Below are 15,530 nucleotides of genomic sequence, written 5' to 3' on the forward strand. Positions count from 1 at the left end.
ACATGGACACACTAACATAGACACACCAACACAGACAAACAAACCAACATAGACAAACACAGTAACATAGATAGACACACACACACCAACATAGACAAACAAACCAACATAGTTACAGACACAGACACACAGACAAACCAACATAGACAAACACACTAACATAGACAAACACACTAACATAGACAGACACACCAACGTAGACAAACACACTAACATAGACAAACACACACACCAACATAGACACAGACACACCAACATAGACAAACACACAGACACACTAACATAGACAAACACATGGACACACTAACATAGACACACCAACACAGACAAACAAACCAACACAGATACAGACACAGACACACAGACAAACCAACATAGACAAACACAGTAACATAGATAGACACAAACACACACACCAACATAGACACACCAACATAGACAAACAAACCAACATAGTTACAGACACAGACACACAGACACACCAACATAGACAAACACACTAACACATAGACAAACACACTAACATAGACAAACACACAGACACACCAACTTAGACACAGACACACCAACATAGAAAACACACTAACATAGACAAACACACAGACACACCAACTTAGACACAGACACACCAACATAGAAAACACACACACCAATATAGACACATAGACACAGACACACTAGCATAGACATAGACACACTAACATAGACAGACACACACACACACACCAACATAGACAGACACACCAACATAGACAGACACACTAACACAGACACACCAACATAGACAAACACACTAACATAGACAAACACACACACACACACACACACAACAACATAGACAGACACACCAACATAGACAGACACACTAACATAGACAGACACACCAACACTAACACAGACACACCAACATAGACAAACACACTCACCAACATAGACACAGACACTACATAGATAAACACACTAACATAGACAAACACACAGACACACCGACATAGACAAACATACTCACCAACATAGACAATAACACAGACACAGCAACGTAGACAAACACACAGACACACCAACGTAGACAAACACACCAACATAGACACAGACACACCAACATAGACACAGACACACCAACATAGACACAGACACACCAACATAGACACAGACACACTAAAATAAACAAAAACACACTAACATAAACACACACCAACATAGACAGACACACTAACATAGACAGACACACTAACACAGACACACCAACATAGACAAACACACAGACACACCAACTTAGACACAGACACACCAACATAGACACAGACACACCAACATAGACAAACACACTAACATAGACAAACACACAGACACACCAACGTAGACAAACACACCAACATAGACAAACACACTAACATAGACACAGAAACACAGACACACCAACATAGACACAGACACACTAAAATAAACAAAAACACACTAACATAGACAAACACACACACACACACCAACATAGACAGACACACCAACATAGACAGACACACTAACACAGACACACCAACATAGACAAACACACTAACATAGACAAACACACACACACACACACACACAACAACATAGACAGACACACCAACATAGACAGACACACTAACACAGACACACCAACATAGACAAACACACAGACACACCAACTTAGACACAGACGCACCAACATAGACAAACACACCAACATAGACAAACACACACACCAACATAGACACAGACACACCAACATAGACACACACACCAACATAGACACACACACACCAACATAGACACACACACACCAACATAGACAAACACACAGACACACCAACATAGAAAACACACTAACATAGACAAACACACTAACATACACAGACACACCAACATAGACACACGAACGTAGACAAACACACCAACATAGACACAGACACACCAACATAGACAAACACACAGACACACCAACCTAGACACAGACACACCAACTTAGACACAGACACACCAACATAGAAAACACACTAACATAGACAAACACACCAACATAGACACACGAACGTAGACAAACACACCAACATAGACACAGACACACCAACATAGACAAACACACAGACACACCAACCTAGACACAGACACACCAACATAGACACAGACACACCAACATAGACACAGACACACCAACATAGACAAACACACACACCAACATAGATACAGACACACCAACATAGATAAACACACTAACATAGACAAACACACTAACATAGACAAACACACAGACACACTAACATAGACAAACACACAGACACACCAACATAGACAAACACACCGACATAGACACAAACACACCAACATAGATAAACACACCAACATAGATAAACACACTAACATAGACAAACACACAAACACACCGACATAGACACAGACACACCTACATAGACAAACACACCAACATAGACACAGACACACCAACATAGACAAACACACCAACATAGACAAACACACTAACATAGACAAACACACAAACACACAGACACACTAACATAGACAAACACATAGACACACTAACATAGACACACCAACATAGACAAACACACTAACATAGACAAACACACCAACATAGACAAGCACACTAACATAGACAAACACACAGACACACTAACATAGACAAACACATGGACACACTAACATAGACACACCAACACAGACAAACAAACCAACATAGATACAGACACAGACACACAGACAAACCAACATAGACAAACACAGTAACATAGATAGACACAAACACACACACCAACATAGACACACCAACATAGACAAACAAACCAACATAGTTACAGACACAGACACACAGACACACCAACATAGACAAACACACTAACACACAGACACACCAACATAGACAAACACACAGACACACCAACTTAGACACAGACACACCAACATAGAAAACACACTAACATAGACAAACACACTAACATAGACAAACACACAGACACACCAACTTAGACACAGACACACCAACATAGAAAACACACTAACATAGACAAACACACAGACACACCAACATAGAAAACACACACACCAATATAGACACAGACACATAGACACAGACACACTAGCATAGACATAGACACACTAACATAGACAGACACACCAACACTAACACAGACACACCAACATAGACAAACACACTCACCAACATAGACACAGACACTACATAGATAAACACACTAACATAGACAAACACACAGACACACCAACATAGACACAGACACACCGACATAGACAAACATACTCACCAACATAGACAAACACACAGACACACCAACGTAGACAAACACACCAACATAGACACAGACACACCAACATAGACAAACACACTAACATAGACACAGAAACACAGACACACCAACATAGACACAGACACACTAAAATAAACAAAAACACACTAACATAGACAAACACACACACACACACACCAACATAGACAGACACACCAACATAGACAGACACACTAACACAGACACACCAACATAGACAAACACACTAACATAGACAAACACACAGACACACCAACTTAGACACAGACACACCAACATAGACAAACACACACACCAACATAGACAAACACACTAACATAGACAAACACACAGACACACCAACGTAGACAAACACACCAACATAGACAAACACACTAACATAGACACAGAAACACAGACACACCAACATAGACACAGACACACTAAAATAAACAAAAACACACTAACATAGACAAACACACACACACACACCAACATAGACAGACACACCAACATAGACAGACACACTAACACAGACACACCAACATAGACAAACACACTAACATAGACAAACACACACACACACACACCAACATAGACAGACACACTAACACAGACACACCAACATAGACAAACACACTAACATAGACAAACACACAGACACACCAACTTAGACACAGACACACCAACATAGACAAACACACACACCAACATAGACACAGACACACCAACATAGACAAACACACCAACATAGACAAACACACACACCAACATAGACAGAGACACACCAACATAGACAAACACACACACCAACATAGACACAGACACACCAACATAGACAAACACACTAACACACAGACACACCAACATAGACAAACACACAGACACACCAACTTAGACACAGACACACCAACATAGACAAACACACCAACATAGACACAGACACACCAACATAGACAAACACACTGACATAGACAAACACACAGAAAAACTAACATAGACAAACACAAAGACACACTAACATAGACAAACACACAGACATAGACACAGACACACAGACACACCAACGTAGACAAACACACCAACATAGACACAAAAACACTAACATAGACAAACACACAGACACACTAACAAAGACACACCAACATAGACAAACACACTAACATAGACAAACACACAGACACACCAACATAGACACAGACATACTAGCATAGACAGACACACTAACATAGACAGACACACTAACATAGACAGACACACGAACATAGACAAATACACCAACATAGACTCAAACACACTAACATAGACAAACACACAGACACACCAACTTAGACACAGACACACCAACATAGACAAACACACACACCAACATAGACACACCATCATAGACACACTAATATAGACACACCAACATAGACAAACAAACCAACATAGATACAGAGACAGACACACAGACAAACCAACATAGACAAACACACTAACATAGACAAACACACAGACACACCAACATAGACACAGACACACTAAGATAGACACAGACACACTAACATAGACACAAACACACTAACATAGACAAAAACACACACACCAACATAGACAAACACACTGACATAGACAAACACACAGACAAACTAACATAGACAAACACAAAGACACACTAACATAGACAAACACACAGACATAGACACAGACACACAGACACACCAACGTAGACAAACACACCAACATAGACACAAAAACACTAACATAGACAAACACACAGACACACCAACATAGACAAACACACTAACATAGACAAACACACAGACACACCAACATAGACACACCAACATAGACACAGACATACTAGCATAGACAGACACACTAACATAGACAGACACACCAACATAGACACACGAACGTAGACAAACACACCAACATAGACACAAACACACTAACATAGACAAACACACAAACACACAATCACACTAACAGACACACCAACATAGACAAACACACTAACATAGACAAACACACAGACACACACTGCAAATTATTTGAATCTTATCAAGATAAAAAAACTTAGATTTAGAAGTGTTAGATAATTGATCTTGTTTTAAGAGTGAATTTCTTATTTTTAGTGTTTAACTTTACACTAAAATCTTAAATCAAGCACAACCTTATCTTTTTTGTCTCAAATAGGCATGACATCTTAAAATGAGTCAAATAACTGTTAAATTAAGATCTTTTACATCTCTCCCTCAAATTCTCATCAATAAAGCTGGTTTTAAGATTCAGTAAACTCAAGTTGCTTGATTCAAGAGTCACACAAAAAGCATCTGAAAGAAACAGAGTTTATTATTTCTCTGACTTCAAGCATGTTCAGACAATGTGAGGATAAATTATACAGCCTTCACCACAACTCACCATACAGTCCATGGAATTGTTTAATGACCAAAACAGTTTGTTAACAAAAACAGGTCCAGGAAACCGGCAAACTTGATCACCCAATAAATCAATGCTTCCCTTTCATTCCTCCATTTTAATGTCTACTTCTGTGGGCAATAATATCACAAAGACTATATTTTATTGGCACAAACATATGTTCCTTGAAACTAACAGAAAAATAAGAAATACAGTCAATGAGTTCATGTACAAATTCTGTAGCCTGGGCAACATTGGGAACTGCCACCTCATATGCCAGCAATTCTGGACTCAAATTCAGTGTCTCATAACGCTGGTACTCAAAAGCAACATAAGAGGAATCAATCACAAATATATCTTTTATCAGTCCGAACACTGGGAAAGCATAATCTACATCTACAATAATCATAGATTTACCACTAATGTACTTATTGCCATTGAGGATGTACCATTTCACTGAGACAACAGATTGCATGACCTCTACGCCTAGAAAATCTTTGACTTTTCTCTTGACATAATCAAAATTTTTGACCGCTGAGACAGGCCCCGATTCTCTTTCACTAGCAAAAATTGGATGCTCAATGCCTATTTCATTTTGACAACATTCAAGGAACTGGTTATGGTTTGCAAGCGATTTACAGACATTTTTGAAATTTAACTTAGAAGCCCACTGCTTAAAATAACTGTGCTTAGCTTCAAATCGCATACACATACTTCTTATTAATGGACCAAGAGATATGATTTGGCTTGGTAGATGTAACATGTAATGTTGCTTGGGTATTACATTGGCTTCAGAGAAAAGTTCTTTGAAATGATGCAGATGTTGCTCAATCATGCGTCTGAGCCGTAATACGGTTTCTAAAGAAATAACAGGAGCAAGGACAATTTGAACAATCTCAATTAACTTGAGAATAAATTTGACCCTCGTTGTCCATACCGTTCAAAAGAAAAGGTAGGATTTTTAAAAGTATCAACATTTGTCCACATAACTGCTTTAATGTATTGTCATTAGCAGCTAAAGTACTGACACTAATAGGACATGGCTTATCTCTTATGTCTAGAGGTGAGTAAGGAAAATTTAGAATAGCTGAGTTAATCTCATCTAATTCTATCTGTCCTGACAGAATCAGGTTTTTTAATTCAAGCTTTATTTCCATTGGTGCAACACCTTCAAAAATTACATGCATTATATCCTGTGGTGTTTGTTTGATCAGATCAAATGCTGGAACATCAACTAGTCTGCTTCTTCTGTTAATCCCATAAGTGGTTTTGAGGGATGCTTTCAATGTTGCTGTGCTTGCCTTATCTATTTCAACACACTGCCTAATGTGCTTTTCCAAAGTTCTTTCAGCAGACCTATTCTCCTCAAAAATACTTTGCATATCCTCAAAGGAGCATTCACAATGTCTACATTTGCTATAAGCAAAACCAACACCTTGTTTAAATCCAGCAATATCATGTTGGGCAAGTGTGTCTCCACATATGGCGATCACAGCACCAAACAACTCAATTTCACCATTTGGGGTGTCAATCCTAACACCATTGTACAGAAGTGTCAGATCTTTTTGGATTCTTTTTAGTATAACATCAACACCCCACTGAGAAATATTGTTTGCCTTGGCAATAGCCAGGAGTCTTATTGCAGCCAACTTCGACCTAAATTTTGGATCTATATTCCCTAAACTATAATAAAACATCAGTAATTTATTTGCAGAGGCATGGGCGCCTAAAGGGTTACATATTTCAATTTCATCGGTGTACAATAGTATTTGCAATGCATTTGGCCTTTGAGAATATAATGGATGGGATGTAAAAAGGGCTCCATCAGTAAAATCATACAAGAATCCCTCACTTCTTTGTGGTACAGTGGTTAACATGGTGAAGATTCTGGGATTGGTCAGTAACTGCTTAAGACTTTGAATGAGTGGTACATAGTAAAAACTTTTGCCTCTTAAGGCCATGACCCTTGAAAGACCACGCTTTACCCAACAAATCTTCTGGGACACCACAACTTCCTCTGGGTTGACTGGATTGAATAGTTCCCGGATGGTTTTATTCTGTCCATATGCTGTGGTTGAGAAAGGATCCATGAACGCATCAAACGTAGCCAAAGCCTCCCCTTGGAGCTGAGCAGTTGTGTCTGGATTCTCTTCAAACACACTTCTGATTCTCTCCCTTAGTGTGTCAATGAGAGCAGCTTGGTACTGTTGCACCCCTGAGATGACACTGTTGACAGTTCTCTGGGAAAATATTTAAAATGTAAATAATTTTGTCACCCATATAATTCACAGGCCCATATTTTACATTAGAATAATTTAAGTTAATAGTACCATTAAAGCATTTGCCCATGAAGATAAATTTACCTGTGATAACTGGCACTGTTCCCGGACACTGATGGCGAATGCCGCTGCGGATCTAGCTATATCAGGTCTGGTTCTGGAGGTCACAGCAACAGCGTCTTCCTTTATAAAATGAGTTGTAATTTTTTAAGAGCGAGTAGATGGACACAGTCAAAGTTGCAATTGATTTGAAAGAAAATGGACATTTTTGAGGAGATGCCCGAGAGGGGAAAGACTTCATTTTAATCCCGTATTCGCTTCACTGGTCTGGAACCTGAGCAGCTCTATCGTTTAAGGTAAGAGGAATTAAATGTTTTTTTTAATGTTTAATCTTAGCATTCAATGGAGATAATACCTATGAAAGAGAAAGTGTGCATAGGCTACTCAAATCATGCATGATTAACGCGCACACTCGCAGTGTGGATTCAATGAGGCCCATATTTAAATATATCGTTATATGTAGGACAAAAATATTAAATTACATAACAAGTCAGCATCACACAGAGAGCAACCTAATTGGCACGATAAGATTGAAAATAAATTGAATTGTGGAAACTTACGGACTCAAGGCGGCCGTCAGCTTCGTGACGGTTCAGGTAAAGAGGCATCAGGTGGGACAGCCGTAGTGCTGGCCGCTGCAGGAGTGCTACAGCTGGCAAACACCGAAACACCAAATGTTTCCTGTCCCAAAGACCGAGAAGAAGGCGTCGTACTCCATCCGCTTGGTGGGCATCCAGTCCTCAAATACTGAAGGTGCGTCCGTTTAATGTGGCGAAAGAAAGAGTTAAAAACTCTAAAGTCCTGTTCACATCCATCAATACCACAGTAAACCCAAAAATCCGGGCTGCGACTGTGACTTTTATTAATGTGGCTAAGGAGTACTTTAAGACTTAAAGCAACAAAGACGAAACATATCATACACCTCCACGCCGCATTATAAACGAATTTATAATATTCTTAGGATGAAACATTTTAAGTAAGAGTCAGAATTCTAAAGCAAAATATATAGTTGTAAAATAGAAATCCCACATTTTAAAAACACGCGGTCTGCAGTGTCCCGCAGGCGGGAACGTTACCCTTCCCCCCCAACATTGTAAATCATCCGCCATTCATCAGATTGTTATGTAGCATAGTCATTATACCTCATTTGAAAGCTTGGACTCTTATGAATCAATACATGACAATGTAAAATATGTGTTTATACAATGTCAAGTCAATCGATATCTTTTATTAACCAAATTAACCAAAAATGCCCTCCGCCCTTGGTGCTTCACTACCTTCTAGCTGCAGTGTACAGCCTTACTAAATAAATTGATTGGTTCTGTAGCTTGCTACTGCTTTATCTAAAGATAGATATTTGTCATATATCTCACAGCTGCCAGTGTTGATGAGGAGGCTTTGAAAGGCCTTAGCCGGGATGACCTGAGGGATCTTTTTCCTGGCCCAGAGAATTTCCTCAAAAGAAAGAAACTTTGGAATTTCATCAGTGAAAATGTAAACACAAATTGGAATGAGTAAAAACTAGTAAAGTATACATTTTAATGGTTCTAATGCATTTTGTTTTCATTCCACACAATTCTAATAGTGTGAAAATACCACGGACCAAGATGCCAACAATTGTGCCATGCCACCATGCCAGCCTCAAACCTCAACCCCCATATCTGCTGAGAAAAAAATGAAAATGCCAGACCCTCCAGAGTATGTGGTGTACACAGATTCAGAGTTAGACATGGTGCGTAGTCAATACTTTGCACTGCTCTGCAATGGAAAGGAAAAAAATTACAAACTGTCCAAGGAGCTATGTTGCAGACTTGTAAGGAACACAATAACCAGTATGGTTGCTATCCTGCGTGCTAGTCCCATGGGGAAAGAAGTCAGTTACCCGTCAAAATTGGAAATAAGAGCCATGTCACAGAAGATTATAGACTATTACCCAATGTTACGGGATGATGATCCAAACATGCCTTATGTAAGTATTATTTTTTTATCTAAACCAAAACTTTGGGCAGGTCAGCAACAAGACAAACAACGTATCTAACATTCTTTTACCACAGCTGACTATCTACACCAAAATGTACAAGCGACTCCAAAATATGAGATCCCCACGGAAGAGGCAAGGCTCTGTACCACAAAGAGGAGTGGCAAAGACAGCTCTCTTCAGTGCAGACAACCAAGACATGGAGACGGATTGGACAGACACAAGCAACTGAAGTCATAATACCTTACTTCTTGAGAGCAATGATGACCTTACCGAGGACAACTCCAGTGAAGGTGTGCAAATTGTTTGCAAAAAATGAAGGGGTGCTGTTAGACTACTGTTTTTTTGTCTAAAAATTGTCTAATCATGTAATGAAACTATAGTTGTCTGTATTTGTCAAGCCAGAGTTTATGGCTAGGCATGCACTGTGTTTATCTGCCGGTTTTGCTTGTTGTCATGCTTTTATTTGTGTTTTATTTCTTTCATTATTTCCCCAAAAAGCATTCCCAGCACATCGACCCCCCTCTGTGCCAAGGGAAGCCAAAGACCAAAACCTTCCTGCTGCCATCCGCATCAGCCTCAGGCTCCTCACTCAGGACTGTGATCGCTTCACCAACCACGCCTGCAAAGGATGATGTTGGTAAGCCCACCTCAGCACACCTCTCAGCCTGTTATCCATGATAATGACTTTCAGAGTGGCAAATCAGAGTCTAAACGGTTGGAGATTAAATTCAAATTTCCTTAGTTTGTGGATGTTAATGGAAACTCTTTTTCCAGACAACTCCCATTGTTCATATAAACAACATAACATTATTGTATTTTTGTATTACTAATTATTGTATTATTGTATCAATTAAGTTAATTGATTTGAGTGTTACAAGGGAAGTAGACCGACCTGCATAATGCAATAAAGTTGTGTTTACGTTGAAATGTCTGCTCTGTTTTTTGCCATTTCAGTCGGCCAGGACAGTCTGAAAATGCAGGCTAGGCACTACAAAACCTTGAGCAACATGTACAATAAGCCAAATGCAAAACCCAATCAAAGTGATGTTGCTCAAGTTTTAGACCTTGAGTTTAAGGCCAGACGGGCTTTCATTGATGCAGATGTTACAAGGGAAGAAGACCGACCTGCAAAAATCTTTGAGGCATATCCATGCTTTAGAGATGTTCGAAATGTATGTTTTTTTCCACTACTTGCACTTGAATTACTGTCTATCCATCTGTGTTCTAAATGTCCAATGGTTGAATAACTGTGCACAATGCTGTCTTAGGCAATGGATGAGCTGCGGCGCATAGTAGGTGGCACCAACAGCAGATACATCGAGGAAGTGAAAGGAAGATGGGCAGACTTTTGTGCCAAGGTGCAGTTCTATGGTGTGTTACTCAAACAGAGGTAATTGGTGACACAATCCACGATCAAGATGCCACTAGTGCTTACAGGAAAGCAATGGCTGATTGGAAGTCTTTCATTGAGAAGTAGCTGAGTATTTTGTCATGCCAGTTCTTATTGTTAGCTGTGAGTTCTTATTGTTAGCTGTGCCTAATAATAGTTTTGTGTTGCACAAGCTTATACAGTCACTGAGTTATTACCTCATTTAGGCCTGTATTTAAAATGATAGTTAAGGAAAAATCCATAACTGAGGGCTGAGAAGTGTTTTTGTTTTTTGCCCTTTTGCTTTTAATTTCTTTTATTTTTATGGAAAAGTATTCAAATGTCTATAGCAAACTTGACTTGCTGATGTTAAATAAATGTTGTCTTAAGCCATGTTATTTCTGCACCATTATTCTAAAAAAGGACAGGCGTTAGATTTTAAGATGCTCAAAGTAAGAAAACAAAATGGGTAATTGCTTATATTTAGTATATTTCACTTATTTTGAGGCTGTAAAAGTTTAAATTTAAGTTATCTAGACTTAAAACCAGCATTCTATGCTTTTATTTAGTATAATTCGCTTATTTTAAGGCTGTAAAAAGTTTAAATTTAAGTAATCTCATTTTACAACCAGCATTTTATGCTTATATTTAGTATAATTCACTTATTTTGAGGCTTTAAAAAGTTTAAATTTAAGTAATCTGATCTTAAACCCAGCATTTTCATCTTATGTTAAGCCTTCCAAATACCTCTTTAGACAAGCTTATTTCTAGATTTAATTATCTTAATTCAAGAAATCTTGTCAAGTGAAATTATCTAGCTGCATGGACAGATAATTTCACTTGTTTTGAGTACATTTTACCTCAAATTTAGTTTTTTTATCTTGTTTTGAGACACCCTTTTTTTGCAGTGTGGGAATCCCAGGTGCTGTAAGCATTTTCATTTCCATCTGTAAAAGACACAGAGAAGGCCTTAGAAAGTTACTCCCTTTTCATTATCAAAACTCCAAAACCTTTGACACATTTTAAAAGATTAGGAAGAGGACATACAGTTTCTTACGGCCATACCTCTCTGGCTCCACCTGATCTCGTCTGATCTCAGAAGCAAAGCGGAGTAGTGCGTGGTTAGTACTTGGATGGAAGACCGCCTGGGAATCCCAGTTGCCGTAAGTATTTTCTTTTCTCTCTCTGGAAGAAATCGAGAAGGCATTAGAAAGTGACTCCATTTCATTGTCAAAACTCCAAAACCTTTGACACATTTTAAAAGATTAGGAAGAGGACATACAGTTGCTTACGGCCATACCTCTCTGGCTCCGCCTGATCTCGTTTGTAGGCCCAGCCCCCACCAGGAATCAGGAAGTGAACACAGATGCGATTTGTTTGGCGCTTGGATCCATTTCGGTGCTCTAATCTGAACAGTTTTTTGTGGTGTTTTGATATGCCCTAAAGCTTTTTTTTAATTGAGGTTTTTTGGCAAGACAGAGTTTAGTACCCCCAGCAGTATTGTACTGTTTGGGGGTAAGTGTATCGCTTCTCTTACCTAAAATGGCGGACCAACATGATGAACGAACACGGAACGGACAAAAGGAATCCCAAATGAATAGTGCTTTAGAATCAAACAGTGGTTTGAGCATGGACAGTATGGACAAAAACAACAAGAAGCTCACAGTTAGTGTAGAGCTGGAAGGAGGAAGAAGCATAAGTGCAATGGAGCTGATGAAATACGTGCGGCAATTGTGTGGTGGTCTGGTGGCTTGCCGTGTGGTGGGCCACAACAGATATGAAATGACAATGAGCCACCCGAAGGGAAAGGAAAGACTGTTGGAAGGCTTCAAAATGGGAGAGACGAGGATCCACGCACGGGAGCTGTGCAACAACGAGCTGGTGGTGTCATTCCTAAACCTGCCATTCTACATTGAGGACTGCGAGATCCACGCCAAACTGTCGAGCTGGGGTGTGTCGGCAGCTTCACCAATCAAAAGGCGGATGTGGCCTGGGACAAATGTTGCTGATGGGACACGATTCCTAAAGGTAAAATTCAATGATCATGTCCAGTCCCTGCCGTATTCTACAAAGTTTAGTACTGCTCTGGGTGCAGAATACTTTAGAGTGATACACGACAAACAAATGAAAGTATGCAGGATGTGTATCCAACCTGGGCATATCATGAGGGAATGTCCGGAGTTTCAGTGCCATAAGTGTGGAGTCCAGGGGCACTTTGCTAGAGAATGCAAAAAAAATAAAAACAAATGTAGCTTATGCTATAACAGTATGGAGGAATGCATATGCAACCAGAGTGAGAGTGAATCAATCATGATAGACAATGAAACTATAGAGTCTGGGGAGGATAACAATGGGACGTCGGGGGACGAGAGTGTCATAGGAGAGGAGGGTGTGGAGAGTAAACTGGAGAAGGAGGGGGATAAAGAACTCTCAGAAGAGGATGATGAAGTGAGGGGTGAGACGGGGAAAATGGGAGGAGCAGGTTTGCACAAAAGTACAAAGGAGGACACGAGAAGGGAAAATTCGGAGGAGAGTGTACCGGCATCAACGAGCGAAAAAGGTGGAAGGACGCTCTCAGGGCAGTGTGTACCATCAGATCAAGAAGCCCCGACTAGAAACCTAGAACTACCGATGGCGACAGACTCGTTGCCGGCAAGACAGCCAGACAAAAGGCTGCACAGCGACTCGGATGACCCTCATCCTAAAACAGACCCGGACATGGACTTTGAGAAGGCGAAGGTTTTAAGAAATAGAGCCGAGGAGAGAAAAGCAAAGGTCATGGCTAAGAAAAAGCTGAAAAACAAAAATAACTAGATGGTATGCACTTTCATATATATTACAATGATGGCTTCCTTTGGTTTCCAAATTACCTCTCTGAATGCCAACGGGCTTCGAAATAAAAATAAACTGGACTCAACTTTAAAACAACTCAAATCAGAAATAATATGCCTTCAGGAAACAAATTGGGATGTTTCTTTACGGGAAAATGTGATCAAACAGTGGGGAGGGAAGGTCATCTCAAATGAGGGAACCCCAAACTCTTGTGGTGTGGCCTCACTCTTTCAAGCCAATATCTTCAAAACCATTAACGAGGTTCATAGGGACCGAGAAGGTAGGGTTTTGGTCGTTGATTTCTGCCTGGCAAACGATACATTTAGGCTGATAAATGTGTATGCACCAAATGGAGAAGGGGAAAGAAAACAGTTCTTTAAAAATCTAGAGAAATGGTGTAATGAAAACACTTTTGTAATTGGTGATTTTAATGTGGTCCTAATGGAAAAAGATTTGTCCAAAAACAATGTCTATAGAAATGATTCTAGTAGAAGTACACTGAAAAAAGTAATGAATAATTGCAATATAATAGATATTTGGAGGATATTAAATAAAAACAAAACTGCATTTTCAAGAAGACAAGCTGTTGAAGGAATATTGAAGCAGTCAAGAATTGATTTCTGCTTAGTGGCTTCTGGTGTGGTTAAACATATAACATCCTGTGAATACTACTTTTACTCTGGGAGCGATCACGCTTCAGTGACAGTGTGTGTGGGAGGTGCGAGAATGAAGAGGGGAGGGGGTTTATGGTGTCTAAATATAAGCCACCTGAAAAACGACATATTAAAAAGTAAAATTGAAAGGTATTTAGCAAAGGTGACACACGATATGGCTTTTGTAGATGACGTGTTTTGGTTTTGGGAGGATGTTAAAGAAAAACTAAAAAAAATGTGTATAAGGTTCAGCAAAAACAAAAACTGGGAGAATAAAAGAGAGGAACGAGAGTTAATTCTCCTCCTGCAAAACGAAATAGAAAAATGTGAAGAGGATCCAAATTATGACAGTGAAAAATATGAACTGTATAAAACCAGAATAACTGAACTAGAAAAAAAAAGATGTGCGGGTGCAATAATACGGAGTAGAGCAAAATATATAACTGAAGGAGAAAGATGCACAGCTTTCTTTCTAGGTCTAGAAAAAACAAATCAAGAAAAGACTTATATATCGAGCATTGAAAATTCCAGGGGGGAAATAGTAGAAGAAACCGAAGGCATCTTGAGAACCATACAGGTTTACTATCAAAAATTATTTGAAAGTGAAGGGATTGTGACTAGCGAAATGAATGAAGTAGTAAATAAAATAAATAA

At 39.3% G+C, this 15,530-nt stretch overlaps 3 long non-coding RNA genes and 1 pseudogene across 3 annotated transcripts; 3 read left to right on the forward strand and 1 right to left on the reverse strand.

The window, feature by feature from the left end:
- Positions 1-6,688: 6,688 nt before the first annotated feature.
- LOC144386410 (uncharacterized) lies at positions 6,689-8,626 on the reverse strand. The gene is made up of 3 exons (XR_013452128.1): positions 8,602-8,626; positions 8,066-8,164; positions 6,689-7,942 (listed from the first exon to the last, which is right to left on the reverse strand). It is a non-coding gene; the product is annotated as an uncharacterized LOC144386410 (long non-coding RNA).
- Positions 8,627-9,114: 488 nt separating this feature from the next.
- Positions 9,115-10,243, forward strand: LOC144386406 (uncharacterized). The gene is made up of 3 exons (XR_013452124.1): positions 9,115-9,535; positions 9,627-10,010; positions 10,096-10,243. It is a non-coding gene; the product is annotated as an uncharacterized LOC144386406 (long non-coding RNA).
- Positions 10,244-10,554: 311 nt separating this feature from the next.
- Positions 10,555-11,399, forward strand: LOC144386409 (uncharacterized). Its single transcript, XR_013452127.1, has 3 exons — positions 10,555-10,659; positions 10,977-11,194; positions 11,291-11,399. It is a non-coding gene; the product is annotated as an uncharacterized LOC144386409 (long non-coding RNA).
- A 1,043-nt stretch (positions 11,400-12,442) lies between these two features.
- Positions 12,443-12,561, forward strand: LOC144399855 (5S ribosomal RNA; annotated as a pseudogene).
- Positions 12,562-15,530: the final 2,969 nt, after the last annotated feature.

This window comes from Gasterosteus aculeatus, chromosome 2 (genome assembly GCF_964276395.1).
Source record: "Gasterosteus aculeatus chromosome 2, fGasAcu3.hap1.1, whole genome shotgun sequence".
In the NCBI taxonomy this organism is placed as follows: domain Eukaryota; kingdom Metazoa; phylum Chordata; class Actinopteri; order Perciformes; family Gasterosteidae; genus Gasterosteus; species Gasterosteus aculeatus.